The sequence below is a fragment of the Ranitomeya variabilis genome, chromosome 3 (genome assembly GCF_051348905.1).
Source record: "Ranitomeya variabilis isolate aRanVar5 chromosome 3, aRanVar5.hap1, whole genome shotgun sequence".
NCBI classification, from domain to species: domain Eukaryota; kingdom Metazoa; phylum Chordata; class Amphibia; order Anura; family Dendrobatidae; genus Ranitomeya; species Ranitomeya variabilis.
The window spans coordinates 410,218,901-410,231,817 of record NC_135234.1 but is presented as its reverse complement, the minus strand read 5'-3'; the positions used below and the strand labels follow the sequence as shown (position 1 = coordinate 410,231,817).

Below are 12,917 nucleotides of genomic sequence, written 5' to 3'. Positions count from 1 at the left end.
GGAAGAAGAGGAGGAAGAAGAATCTGCATTTTGACACATTTACAGTGCCTTGAAAAAAGTATTTTTCAACATTTTATCATGTTACACCCACAAACTTAAATCTATTTTTTATATGATACAGCAATAGTGATGAGTGAGTATACTCGTTACTCGAGATTTCACGAGCACGCTCGGGTGTCCTCCGAGAATTTTTTAGTGCTCGGAGATTTCGTTTTCATCGCCGCAGCTGAATGATTTACATCTGTTATCCAGCATAAGTACAAGTGGGGATTCCCTAGCAACCAGGCAACCCCCCACATATACTTATGCTGGCTAACAGATGTAAATCACTCAGCTGCGGCGATGAAAACTAAATCTCCGAGCACTTACAAATACTCGGAGGACCCCTCGAGCAACGAGTATACTCGCTCATCCCTATACAACAACACTAAGTAGCAAGTATATGTGATGTGGAAAGGAAATGATAGATGACTTTCTAATTAGTTTTAATATATAAATATTAAAATTGTGATGTGCATTTGTATTCAGCTTCTTTCCATTTGATACCCCTAAATAAAATTCTGACTGACTAATTACCCCCTCTCCCCCAGAAGTCATATAATTAGTAAATTGAGTCGACCTGTGTGTAATTTGTTATCGGTATAACTACAGATGCTCTGTGAAAGCCTCAAGGGTTTGTGTGAGAGCATTAGGGATAAGCAGCATTGTGAAAACCAAGGAAAACACCGAACAGTTCAGGGATAAAGTTGTGGAGAAGAGTAAAGCAGGATTAGGTTATAAAAAAATAGCTCAAGCACTGAACATCTCATGTAGCACTGTTCAATCCATCATCCAAAAATACACAACCGCAAACCTACCAAGACATGGCCATCCACCTATACTGACAAGGAAGTACAGCACTAGAGAAGCAGTCAAGATGCCCATGGTTACTCTGGAGGAACTGCAGAGATCCACAGCTCAGGCGGGAGAATCTGTCCACAGGCCAACCATTAATAGTGTACTCCACAAATCTGGCCTTTATGGAAGAACAGCAGTTTGCAAAAACCCATGTAGGAGACACAGCTATCATATGGAAGAAGGTGATCTGGTCAGATGAGACCAAATTAAAACTTTTTAGGTTAAATGCAAAATGCTATGTGTGGTGGAAAACACTGCACATCACTCTGAAAACACCATCCCTACAGTCAAACATGTTGTGGGGGTGCTTGCTTTTCTTCAGCAGGGACAGGAAAGCTGATAAGAGTTAAAGAGTAGCTGAAGCTAATACATGGTAATGCTGGAAGAAAACCTGTTAGAGGCTGCAAAATACTTGAAACTGCGGCGCAGGTTCACCTTCAAGCAGGACAACAACTCTAGACATACTGGCAGAGCTACAATGGAATGGTTTAGATGAAAGTATTTTCATGTGTGTGAATGGCGCAGTCAAAGTTTAGACCTAAATCCCATTGAAAATCTGTGGCAAAACTTGAAAATTGTTGTTTACAAACGCCTCCATCCAATCTCACAATCTTAAAATGGGATAATGCAGAATATGTATCCATCACGCAGTGCCCTTAAAGGGGTCTGTCTGGCTTTTTACCTGCACAGCAGTGCTCTAGGCCACAAGGTGTGCAGGAGGAGCAGCAGCACTAAACTACTGCTGTTGCGCCTTCATCCTAAAATCAATGAAAATCCTGGGAGTCAGGAAGAAATTGAGTAGTTATTAAAAAAAGGAAACCATGCATGCCATAGTCAGTTCTTGCAACATGGAAGTAAAAAAAAAGAAAGAACACACCACATACGGCCATAGGACAGATTCATGCTGTTTATATCCAGAAAATAATACCCATAGAAGAGTGTGGGGCAATATCTATGTTCATACAACAACCAGAACAAAAAGAAATATGGTTTTATTGGATGCTGCACGTGCACGTGGCATTATTCCTATAATATACATGTTGAACCACCCTTTAATACCAATATATTTTAGCCCACTTATCCACTTTTACAGGTCAACTCTCTAAAGTTATTCAGGAGCCCGGCTGTTTCATAGAATGGTAATGGCTTAAAAGGATCTGCAATGCTCCCGAATGTCAAGCTCGCAGTACAACCTAGGTCATCAATAATTTATTTCCATTCAAGCAGCAGCTTAGAACTAATTATTAAACCATCACACACACTTAATATGATATCATAACACAATTTGGTTAGAAAACCTGTAATTTGAATCTCTTTGTTAATGGGCTTCTGTGAGAACATTAAACTGTATGCTCACATTTTCCTTTGCTGTCACGTCCTATGTTTTTTTAGACTACGGCGCCATAGAAGAGAATTTACAACGCCTCTTACTTTCATTGACAGACCCAGGTGCTTGGCTTCAGATTATTGGCAAGATCATTCAGGTTCCTTTTCTTTTTCACGTTCTCTGATTGACAGCTTAAAAACTGCGCGGAAAATATATTTTCCTATGGCATACTCAACTTACCGTATATGTGTTCTAGTTAGAGAAATAAGGCTGTCAGCACAAAATGCAGGGCCAACCATTGTATACCGATTCAAACATTGCAAACTGGCTGTTTGGGAATTTGTCAATGTCTTCTTTCTGGTAGTTCCTTTGCTGTTCATAGAGAAAGTGATTTGCAGTAGTTAAGCACTTTGATACAAAGTTGCAATCATATCTATGTAAGCCTAGGTTCACACTAATACAGGGATTTCCACCAAGCACTACGGTGGGGTTCCTATTGGAATACAGTTTTTGGGGGGATTCTGACAGAACCCACAACAGATCCCCGATAGAACCACTCACTTGAATGAAGCCGATGGAGTCACTGTAGACACTGTCTGGCCTCAATCCTGGCAGTGATCATGTTTTTCACATATGCACAAAAATGTAGTTGGCATGTATTTGTGCAGGTCTGAAAAATACAAAACTGAACTATACCTCTGCATGAAATGGTAGGCCCTATGCACTTCTAGTTTTTATCATGTGTCAATAGAAACTGTTGTGCATACCTCAATAAATACATATTAGATACAATTACCCATGTATAAGTAAACTGGGAAAACGAGGCTGAAGGCAATAATATAAAATAAAATAATTTTTAATGAAAATATTTTAAAAAAATTTTTTTAGCATATAACAGGAAATGTTCATAAAAACAATGTATGCTGGGAACAAACTATTGGCAGGACGGAAAATCATGCACAAATGTCTAAAGATATATCATGACATCTATAGCTAAGGAATGCACCAAAAAATAATAAATAACAAATGCTCAATAAATATTAAATAGTAACAGCATCAAAACAAGGGAACGTGAAAACCAATTTCCTACGTCCCTGTGCGGCACACACCGCATAAGAATTTAGAAAAATGCTATAATTGCCCATATACCACTAATCCGCTATGAAAATAATCACATTATAAAGCAACTAATAAATATCTCTGAGTGCTGCTATCCTGTCCAAGTAATGTGGAATAACAGGTGTACGCATAGCCAGCAAAAACATGGAAACTAATTTCCTATGCGCACTAAAACATTTCTAAAGTGAATGTTTCAATATCATAAAGCAAACCTGCTAAAGCGGATGTGGTTTGAGGGGCACAAATGAAAAAACGTACCGTAGGTACGCCCCCTATTTGAGGAAGCCGGTCAGGCGCTGTCGGGGTCGCTGTGGAACATTCTTGGCATTGGACACCTATCTATGTGAGTCTACATACCCTTGTGCACGGTCCACTTTACCATTGCACCGTGCACATTCACATTAAATGCTAGGGTTATTATTGGCACTTTGTGTTTTTTCATTTGTGCCCCTCAAACCCCATATTTATTAGTTGCTTTATAATGTGATTATTTTCATAGCGGATTAGTGGTATATGGGCAATTATAGCATTTTTCTAAATTCTTATGCGGTGTGTGCCGCACAGGGACGTAGGAAATTGGTTTTCACGTTCCCTTGTTTTGATGCTGTTACTATTTAATATTTATTGAGCATTTGTTATTTATTTATTATTTTTTGGTGCATTCCTTAGCTATAGATGTCATGATATATCTTTAGACATTTGTGCATGATTTTCCGTCCTGCCAATAGTTTGTTCCCAGCATACATTGTTTTTATGAACATTTCCTGTTATATGCTAAAAAAAATTTTTTTAAATATTTTCATTAAAAATTATTTTATTTTATATTATTGCCTTCAGCCTCGTTTTCCCAGTTTACTTATACATGGGTAATTGTATCTCCTATGCACTTCTAGTAGAGCTTGTGTGCACTTCTAGGGGAGCTTGTGTGCAATTCTAGGAGAGACAGTGTGCACTTCTAGGAGAGAGTGTGCACTTCTAGGAGAGCTTGTGTGCACTTCTAGGGGAGCTTGTGTGCAATTCTAGGGGAGCTTGTGTGCAATTCTAGGGGAGCTTGTGTGCAATTCTAGGAGAGACAGTGTGCACTTCTAGGAGAGATAGTGTGCACTTCTAGGAGAGCTTGTGTGCACTTCTAGGACAGCTTGTGTGCACTTCTAGGAGAACTTGTGTGCACTTCTAGGACAGCTTGTTTGCACTTCTAGGAGAGCCTGTGTGCACTTCTAGGACAGCTTGTGGGCACTTCTAGGAGAGCCTGTGTGCACTTCTAGGAGAGCCTGTGTGCACTTCTAGGAGAGCCTGTGCGCACTTCTAGGAGAGCTTGCGCACACTTCTAGGAGAGCTTGTGTGCACTTCTAGAAGAGCTTGTGTGCACTTCTAGAAGAGCTTGTGTGCACTTCTAGAAGAGCCTGTGTACACTTCTAGGAGAGCTTGTGAGCACTTCTAGGAGAGCCTGTGTGCACTTCTAGGAGAGCCTGTGTGCACTTCCAGGAGAGATTGTGTGCACTTCTAGGAGAGCTTGTGTGCACGTCTAGGAGAGCCTGTGTGCACTTCTAGGACAGCCTGTGTGCACTTCTAGGAGAGCCTGTGTGCACTTCTAGGAGAGCCTGTGTGCACTTCTAGGAGAGCTTGTGTGCACGTCTAGGAGAGCCTGTGTGCACTTCTAGGAGAGCCTGTGTGCACTTCTAGGAGAGCTTGTGTGCACTTCTAGGAGAGCCTGTGTGCACTTCTAGGAGAGCCTGTGTGCACTTCTAGGAGAGCCTGTGTGCACTTCTAGGTGAGCCTGTGTGCACTTCTAGGAGAGCGGGTGTGCACTTCTAGGAGAGCCTGTGTGCACTTCCAGGAGAGATTGCGTGCACTTCTAGGAGAGCTTGCGTGCACGTCTAGGAGATCTTGCGTGCACTTCTAGGAGAGCTTGTGTGCACTTCTAGGAGAGCTTGTGTGCACTTCTAGGAGAGCCTGTGTGCACTTCTAGGAGAGCCTGTGTGCACTTCTAGGAGATCCTGTGTGCACTTCTAGGAGAGCCTGTGTGCACTTCTAGGTGAGCCTGTGTGCACTTCTAGGAGAGCGTGTGTGCACTTCTAGGAGAGCGTGTGTGCACTTCTAGGAGAGCGTGTGTGCACTTCTAGGAGAGCCTGTGTGCACTTCTAGGAGAGCTTGTGTGCACTTCTAGGAGAGCTTGTGTGCACTTCTAGGAGAGCCTGTGTGTACTTCTAGGAGAGCCTGTGTGCACTTCTAGGAGAGCTTGTGTGCACTTCTAGGAGAGCTTGTGTGCACTTCTAGGACAGCCTGTGCTTTAGAGGCACAAAAGTACATGTAGATTTTTTCCAAAGTCACAGATAAATTGCATTCCAGAATTTAGAAATAGTTGGTTTTATATAAATATTTCCAGAAACCTAATATATAAATATTATATGCAATGATAGGAAAAAAAAAAACATTACACCTGGTGATGACCTAGCTTGGGTTAACTATTCATCCAGAATGGCAACACAAGAGACAATAGTGTGCACCTGCATTGCACGTGACAAAAGTTTTCTTCAGAAGCTTAGTGAATGCTGTGATGCCATAAACGCTTATTGAGCATGTACAGCTGCACTCACTCTCGCTGAGAGCTGCCTTTGTATACCAGCACCATATCCCAGCAAGTAAGAGGACAGCTCTGTGCATACAAATAAATATCAGTAGCACAATTGAAAACAGGCGCATGTTCTGCATATCTAAAATATAAAGTAAGGAAAATACGGTAATATGAAGAGGCTATTATGTGGATAATATTAACTTCTAGACCAAATGTTACATTAATTCTAGGCCTTGCTGCATAGCCTTGTGGCACAACATAGTATAACCTTAGTCCAGGTACAGTTAGAAGCTTTGAAAATAATTTTCTATAAAAGGCTGTTATCCATTTATGTGTATGTTTATTTTCAACCAAATTCCTACAACAAGCATATGTGTCTGTCTATTGAAAAAGTAAAAAAACAGAAGCAGCACTTGAATTAAATGAAAAAGCAAAAAATTAGTCACCCATATAGGCGGTATGGGGGACAGGCGCCCTGTATCTGTCCATCTGTGTATCTATCACAGTCAGCACCATTTCTTTTATTCGCTATCATGAGACTTCATGTTCATCCATTCAGGGCACGCTATTGTCCACTAACAAACTAAATGAATTAAGGCACTTTTTAAAAAAAAACTTGATCTAAAAAGAGCGTAACAAATAGAACATATTCAGACGATTCTTGATTAAAACATTTAAAAAACTTTTATTCCATATCGTAAAAATTGGCACTCATAATAAATCCAAGCATAATGTTGTTTCTACTCGTTTCAGATTAAAAAAGTATTTTAGCATGGATGATTAAAGACTATATTTTAATCTGAAGCATGTAGGAAATCAAGAATGGGCTGGAAAATTGTCTATTTTCTATGCAGTCTTTGGCCACAAGGGGCAGGAGTGGCATTTACATGTTGAGAATAATTGAAAGCCTCAAGTAAGGTGAGCTGGACTATACCTGTTTGCATTTGTCTAAGGGCTCCTTCTCACTTGCGTGAAATACGGCCGAGTCTCGCAGGTTAAAACCCGGCTCTGCCGCCGGCACTCCAGAGCAGAGCGTGCAGCTCCATGTATTGCTGTACGGCCACACGCTCCGCTCTGGAGTGCCGGCGGCAGAGCTGGGTTTTAACCTGCGAGACTCGGACGTATTTCACGCAAGTGAGAAAGAGCCCTAAAAAGAGCCCCACCAGTTCATGTCTTATAGGTGTCCCCAGTGGCACTACAAGCAACTTTCTAAATGAAGAGAAGTCTTCAAGACAAAAATAAGACCATAAATGAGAGAGTATGGAGTCCACATGGACTGCAAGTCTCTATCCACAGGTCTTGAATAGTGATGAGCGAGTGTACTCGTTGCTCAGGTGGTCTCCGAGTATTTTGTAGTGCTCGGAGATTTAGTTTTCGTCTCCACAGCTGCATGATTTACGGTTGCTGGACAGCCTGAACACATGTGGGAATTCCCTAACAAACAGGCATTCCTCACATGTATTCAGCCTGTCTAGCAGCCGTAAATCATGCAGCTGTGGAGATGAAAACTAAATCTCCGAGCACTAACAAATAACCGGAGGTCACCCGAGCGTATTCGGGAAAACACGAGCAACGAGTATACTCGCTCATCACTAGTCTTGAAGCATCTTTATGACTTGCCTCTGTGGCAGAGGAAGCTTGGATTTACTTCACCTGTAGCACAAATTCAGTACATTTCCCTAGGGCGGGGTCACACTTCCATCACACATGGACCACGCTTGCAATACCCTGACTGACCACCAGGTTTCATGGCTTGAGCTAACTGATCTAAGTCACTTATCTCAGGTCAGGACACCCAGTGGTTGGGCTGTGTATTGCAATGTGAGCGCTGTCTGTATTTCACAGACCCCTGAAATTGGCCTTCTTCGTGTCTATCCTATGTATGCCCTGACCACTGCTTGCATAGTTATGTCTCTACTCCATAAAATGCAAAGAGAAAACCATGAAAGAAATTTAAATCTAACAAATATTTAGTGTGACTTTCCTTCGCCTTGAAAACAGCATCAACTTATCAATTCTTCTAAGTACACTTGTTTTTGAAGGAATTAGGAAGGGAGCTTATTCCAAACATTTTGGAGAACCAACCACAGACCTGTGAATGTAGGCTTGTGAAAATAATTTTTTCTCTTCAAGTAACCCTAGACAGACCTGATGATGTTGCTGGGAGTGGTTGTCCTACTGCAAAATATATTTCGAGCCAATCAGACACCTGATGTTGTTACTGGCTTTATTTCTCAGCTTGAGGAAACCATAATTCCTGAAAAAATCCCCAACTCCATTGGCTGAAATGCAGCCCCAAACTTGCAAAGAACCTGGATCATGCTTCACTGTTGGCTGCAGACACTCATTATTATACCGCTTACCAGCTGTCAGTGAATGAACTGCCTACTGTTACAGCCAAATATCGTCAGTTCAGAGCACTTGCTGCTATTTTTGTGTACCCCAGTTCCTATGCTTTTGTGCATAGTTGAGTTGCTGGGCCCAGTGGTCAGCGCTCATAGCTGTCAGGACTCTAAACATTTTTTACCTTTTGTGCATTACTGCCCTTTTCCAAGATGGCGTCTTTGGTCTCATGTGCACTGTGTCTCCTGCTATAAAACTCCACCCCAGCCTTCAGTCTGTGCTAGAGAATTCTGCCTTGCATCCAGCTCCTGACCTCTGATTGCTCCCTGGCTATACACCTGCTCCTGTGAACCTGTGTGGTGATCCTGCTACTCTGCTCTGAGTTCCTGCTGCATACACAAGTTTCCAGTAATCCTCCTTCATCTGCTGTTCGTGTTTACTTCCATCTGCATTTGCTGGACATGTAAGCTGTTGCTGATTTGCAATAACCTGAGACTATTAACCAGGCCTCCCTGGTTGAGCTAAGATATTAATTGAACTGCCTAATAAGCATATCTATCTGTGCCTGGACTAAAACAAGTATTTATTCGTGTCAAGTACCTCAAGAATAACTGTGCTTCATAGACTTTCTGCTTGATTGCATTTTCCCTGAAGTTTCCTATAGACTGATAAGTTGCGTTTAATATTTACACCAAGTGTTGTGGACTTGAGTTTCTCTCTGCACCTGTTTGAATCACTGTGAGATAATATAGACTTTACCACTTATAAAACTGTGTCCTGTAGTTGTCTTGTTCCACGCAAAGAGTCTCCTGAGTTATCCCCTATAATTATTACAATAGCAATCCGGCTATGACAACCATAGAGGTTGTCACTTGTTCACTAAATGTGTGCATATGTGTATAGTGTGTACTGTCAGTGTATTATTATACTCAATGAGCGCCATTTTCTCTGGGATCCAGGGCCGTTCTGCTCCTCTTCTCATTGACGTTACCGCTCTTCAGACTATCTGGCTCATTCTATGTTCTATGTGTGAGTTGGAAGTGTCGTTTACAATGTAAGTCTATGGAGACTCGTTCTGACGCTTCATAGGCTTACATTAAAAGCCACTGGTGTGTCACGCAGGGTGCAGTATGACCTGGCCAGTCTGCAGACTGGTGACATCACCGAGAAGAGGACCAGGATGGTATGGGATCCTGGAGGAGATAGTAGGTGAGCATATTAATAGATTCACAATACACCCCATACACATATACACACATTCAGTGTCAGACTGGGGTGCCAAGGCCCACCAGTAACCAACACCAGACCCCACTTTTCTGCTACATGCAAATGTGACATTATCCTCAATCACAACTTTTTATAGCAATGAACTGAGTAGATTGTTACGATAAATGGGTAAGATGTTGCATGTGACTGTACATAGTGGTTCAAGTAATACATAAATATGTTGTGCAAAGTACTACTCATGTTAGAGGGTGGTGGTCCACTCTTGCACTGAGGCCTACCGGAGGATTCCCCGCTTCTCCTGTGGGCCAGTCCAAGCCTGCACACACTTAATTATAAAAAAATATTCATCGCATGACTTCTTCAAAGCATCTTGCTTTACATTTTTATCCCACACCTGCCTTAAACTTTTGCACAGCACTGTATATTGCACTGAAATATATAGTTCACTATGAATTATGCTGAAATACTAACTTTATAACAAGTAGTTAAAAAAAAATCAGCTTTAGCTACAGGCTAAGAAAATTATGCCTAATAAAGCTAAAACAGACCGAAACAAATGGCAATTAAGCACTGACCCTTGCCATGTGGTGCCATAGCCTGAAGTTATGTACCGAATTTTGCTGCCCTAAAATATTCAAGGTTATTTTAAATGAGTATAAATGGAATATTTTGTCTGCTACCAGTCACCCTATCACTGACCTTCAGAGAAACTAGAAAGTGACAATCCTTGCCAGATCAATACATAACAATATTACACACTCATAGTATCCAAGCTGCAGCAGAAGAACAATGGCCCCCCGGAGACTAGACCAAGGCTCTAGCTTTTAAATACAGGGATGGGAAGGGAATAATTTATTGATCCTGGTTCAGAGTGTTATGATCTATAGAGCAAATTGTCCGGAAAGACTTATGCTTTGATCGTGAATTATGAGAGGGGACGGAGGACTGTATTACACTGCGCTGATCAGGGACCAATACATTTCTATTCCGGCCATTTACACACATTTAAATGGGGCAAGGACTGTGTTCTGCATGCAGCTTTTCACCTCTGCAGTCTGCAGCTGCATAATCCTTTCCCTACTTCTGCTTTCCAGTGTCCTCATTGCGATACTTAATGTCATCTACATTCTAGAGACACAATGCTTTCTTACATAAACCTTCATTGTCTTACTAATGGATACTACCTGAGCAATTCCTCAGGCTTCTCATACCTGGCGCAGCGGCAGTGAGTCAGCATCTCCCCAGCAGCCAGCATGTGAATCACCGGCTTTGTACACAGAACTTTCATCCAATAAAGACACCGGATAGCGCACGGATTAGAAATAAAGCCCAGAACGTATGCAAAACATACATCATGGTGACACTGGCACAATGAATAAATACATGGGTTCTAGCGACATGAAATCACCAGGTAAATGCCATTTACAGCTCAGAAAAAGCTACATTCGCTAATTATTTTGGGTATATATTAGACCATTTGAAGCCATCTGATTATATATACACCTGGTATAACCACTGTATATACAGAGATACAGATGCACATGGCTGACTGATGAGTATGTCAGCAGTGATATTGATTAACTTATGTGATTTAACGGGAACCTGTCACGTTGCACATGCAGTCTGATCTGCGGACAGTACAGAATAGAGAAGAAGCTGATCAGAATGATATATAGGGGTTTTTTTTGGAGAACAATGAGTATAACTTGTATTTTATTAATTGAAATACCTGGTGTTTTATGCAAGGGTCCAGTGGGCGGTCCTCAGGAAGGATTGCCAACCACTGAATAGGATCGCCTCCGGACTCATATGCATACAAACACGAAGTATTTCAAAACATAAAATTTCAATAAATAAAATGCAAATTTTACCGAAACCTACATATCACTCTGATCAGCTCCTCCTCCTCTAAGTCATCCTTCGGGTGGATCAATATCACTTTCAAGTGACAGGTTCCCTTTAAAATAAAAACAACACTGTTTTATCATCTTGATTGAATATTCATTTTGTTTTTCATTTTAAGTAACCCGTGGGCCTGCCCGGCACATGTGATGGGTCGCTGACAGCTCACCCATTACCAGCAATGCATTCAGATGGCAGGCTTCGGCACTACTCGCCGCACCAGATGACAGCACTGCAGAGGGGAATGGAGGTAATAAAATGCCACATTAATTATCCACTACATCACATAATGGACGATCTGTAGAACCAGACGAGGTACAGGAATATTGGCCCCACAGATCCGCATAGACATATAGGAAGCTGCGCCAACCATGCTGTGGGCTTGGCACAGCCCAGAGGGCGACAATTTGGGAGTTTAGATTTCCCCAGTCTGCGCTGATTTCTGTATAAATCCCAATCACTTGCAGAACATGAAGTAAAGTGTATGTGCAGCCAGTGCCCATGACTGCAGGTGGGCATGGTGGGCACATCCCATTAGGGGCCCCAGGTGAGCCAGTCCTCCATGGTGTCACACTGTAGCCAGGTAACACTGCCTGTGGGGGATTACACATGCTCCTGACATTATAGGGGATGTGGGAGCCAGGCTCATCCGCAGACCCCCAAACACAAGCTCCCATGCCATGTGAGACCCCGGTGTGAGCGGGAGACACAAGGACAACAGCACCAGGTTCTCTCCAGCGAACAGCACCGCGGACAGCTCCACACATCCCGCCGGTAACTGGGGGGTTAACAGCGCAATGTTTTCTACCAGAGAACGAGACAAGGCTGCACACATGTCCTGCTTCAGCGCAGCGCAAGGAAGCTCCGGCAGCGCAAGGGTTACCCACGCTGCAGCGCCCGCCAGGGAATGAGCGCCGCTACACTTAGCACTGGTTAAAGGCGACGCTGCTGTACATGGAAATCCAGCTCTGCAGTTGTCTCCCCCCGGGGCGTGAAGGGGTTAACCCCGCGCTTACCTGGAGCCGTCACCTCAGCCCCGCTCCGGCCGCACCTGCTGCCTCTGTGTGTCCTCAGCCATCTAAGCGGAGTCTCCGCCCACCCCTGAGTAAGAGGCTGGCACGTGGGCGTGGCCTAATCAGCCTTGACTACGGCTCCGCGGGGTCCTACAGAGGCGCCGCTCTCCTGACAACTGTGCCGGCACCTGAGTGATTATTGCTATCACTGGGGTTGTCAGCGCTCAGCGCGTTATTCCAAGTCACCTTGCCTCAGTGAGAAATGCTGGTCCTGGGCCAGTTACCTAGAGCCAGGGATCCTCCGGTGCCGGCGGGTGCCACTTGCCCTCATCATGGCGTACTGGACTGGTTGTGGTTGTGGTCCCCACATGTGCAGCGTCATCTCACTCTAGGGCTACGTTCACACTGCAGGTTTGTAGTGGACGTTTCTGGGGCACAGCTGTTTCTGCAGCACGGACTTAGATTTGTGCACGTTTTATACAAACATATAAGGACGAAGGAGGATTGTTGTCAG

General features: G+C 43.1%; 1 protein-coding gene across 3 annotated transcripts in view; it reads right to left on the bottom strand.

The window, feature by feature from the left end:
* The window catches only part of RASL10B (RAS like family 10 member B), a 215,214-nt gene extending 202,717 nt beyond the window's left edge, over positions 1–12,497 (bottom strand). The window contains exon 1 of one of the 3 annotated variants that reach the window (XM_077296262.1): positions 12,407–12,497. The gene's annotated coding sequence lies outside the window, so the exon portion shown is untranslated. The remainder of the gene's footprint in view (positions 1–12,406) is intronic. The other 2 variants (XM_077296264.1, XM_077296263.1) reach the window with 2 other exon arrangements.
* Between the last annotated feature and the right edge of the window lie 420 nt (positions 12,498–12,917).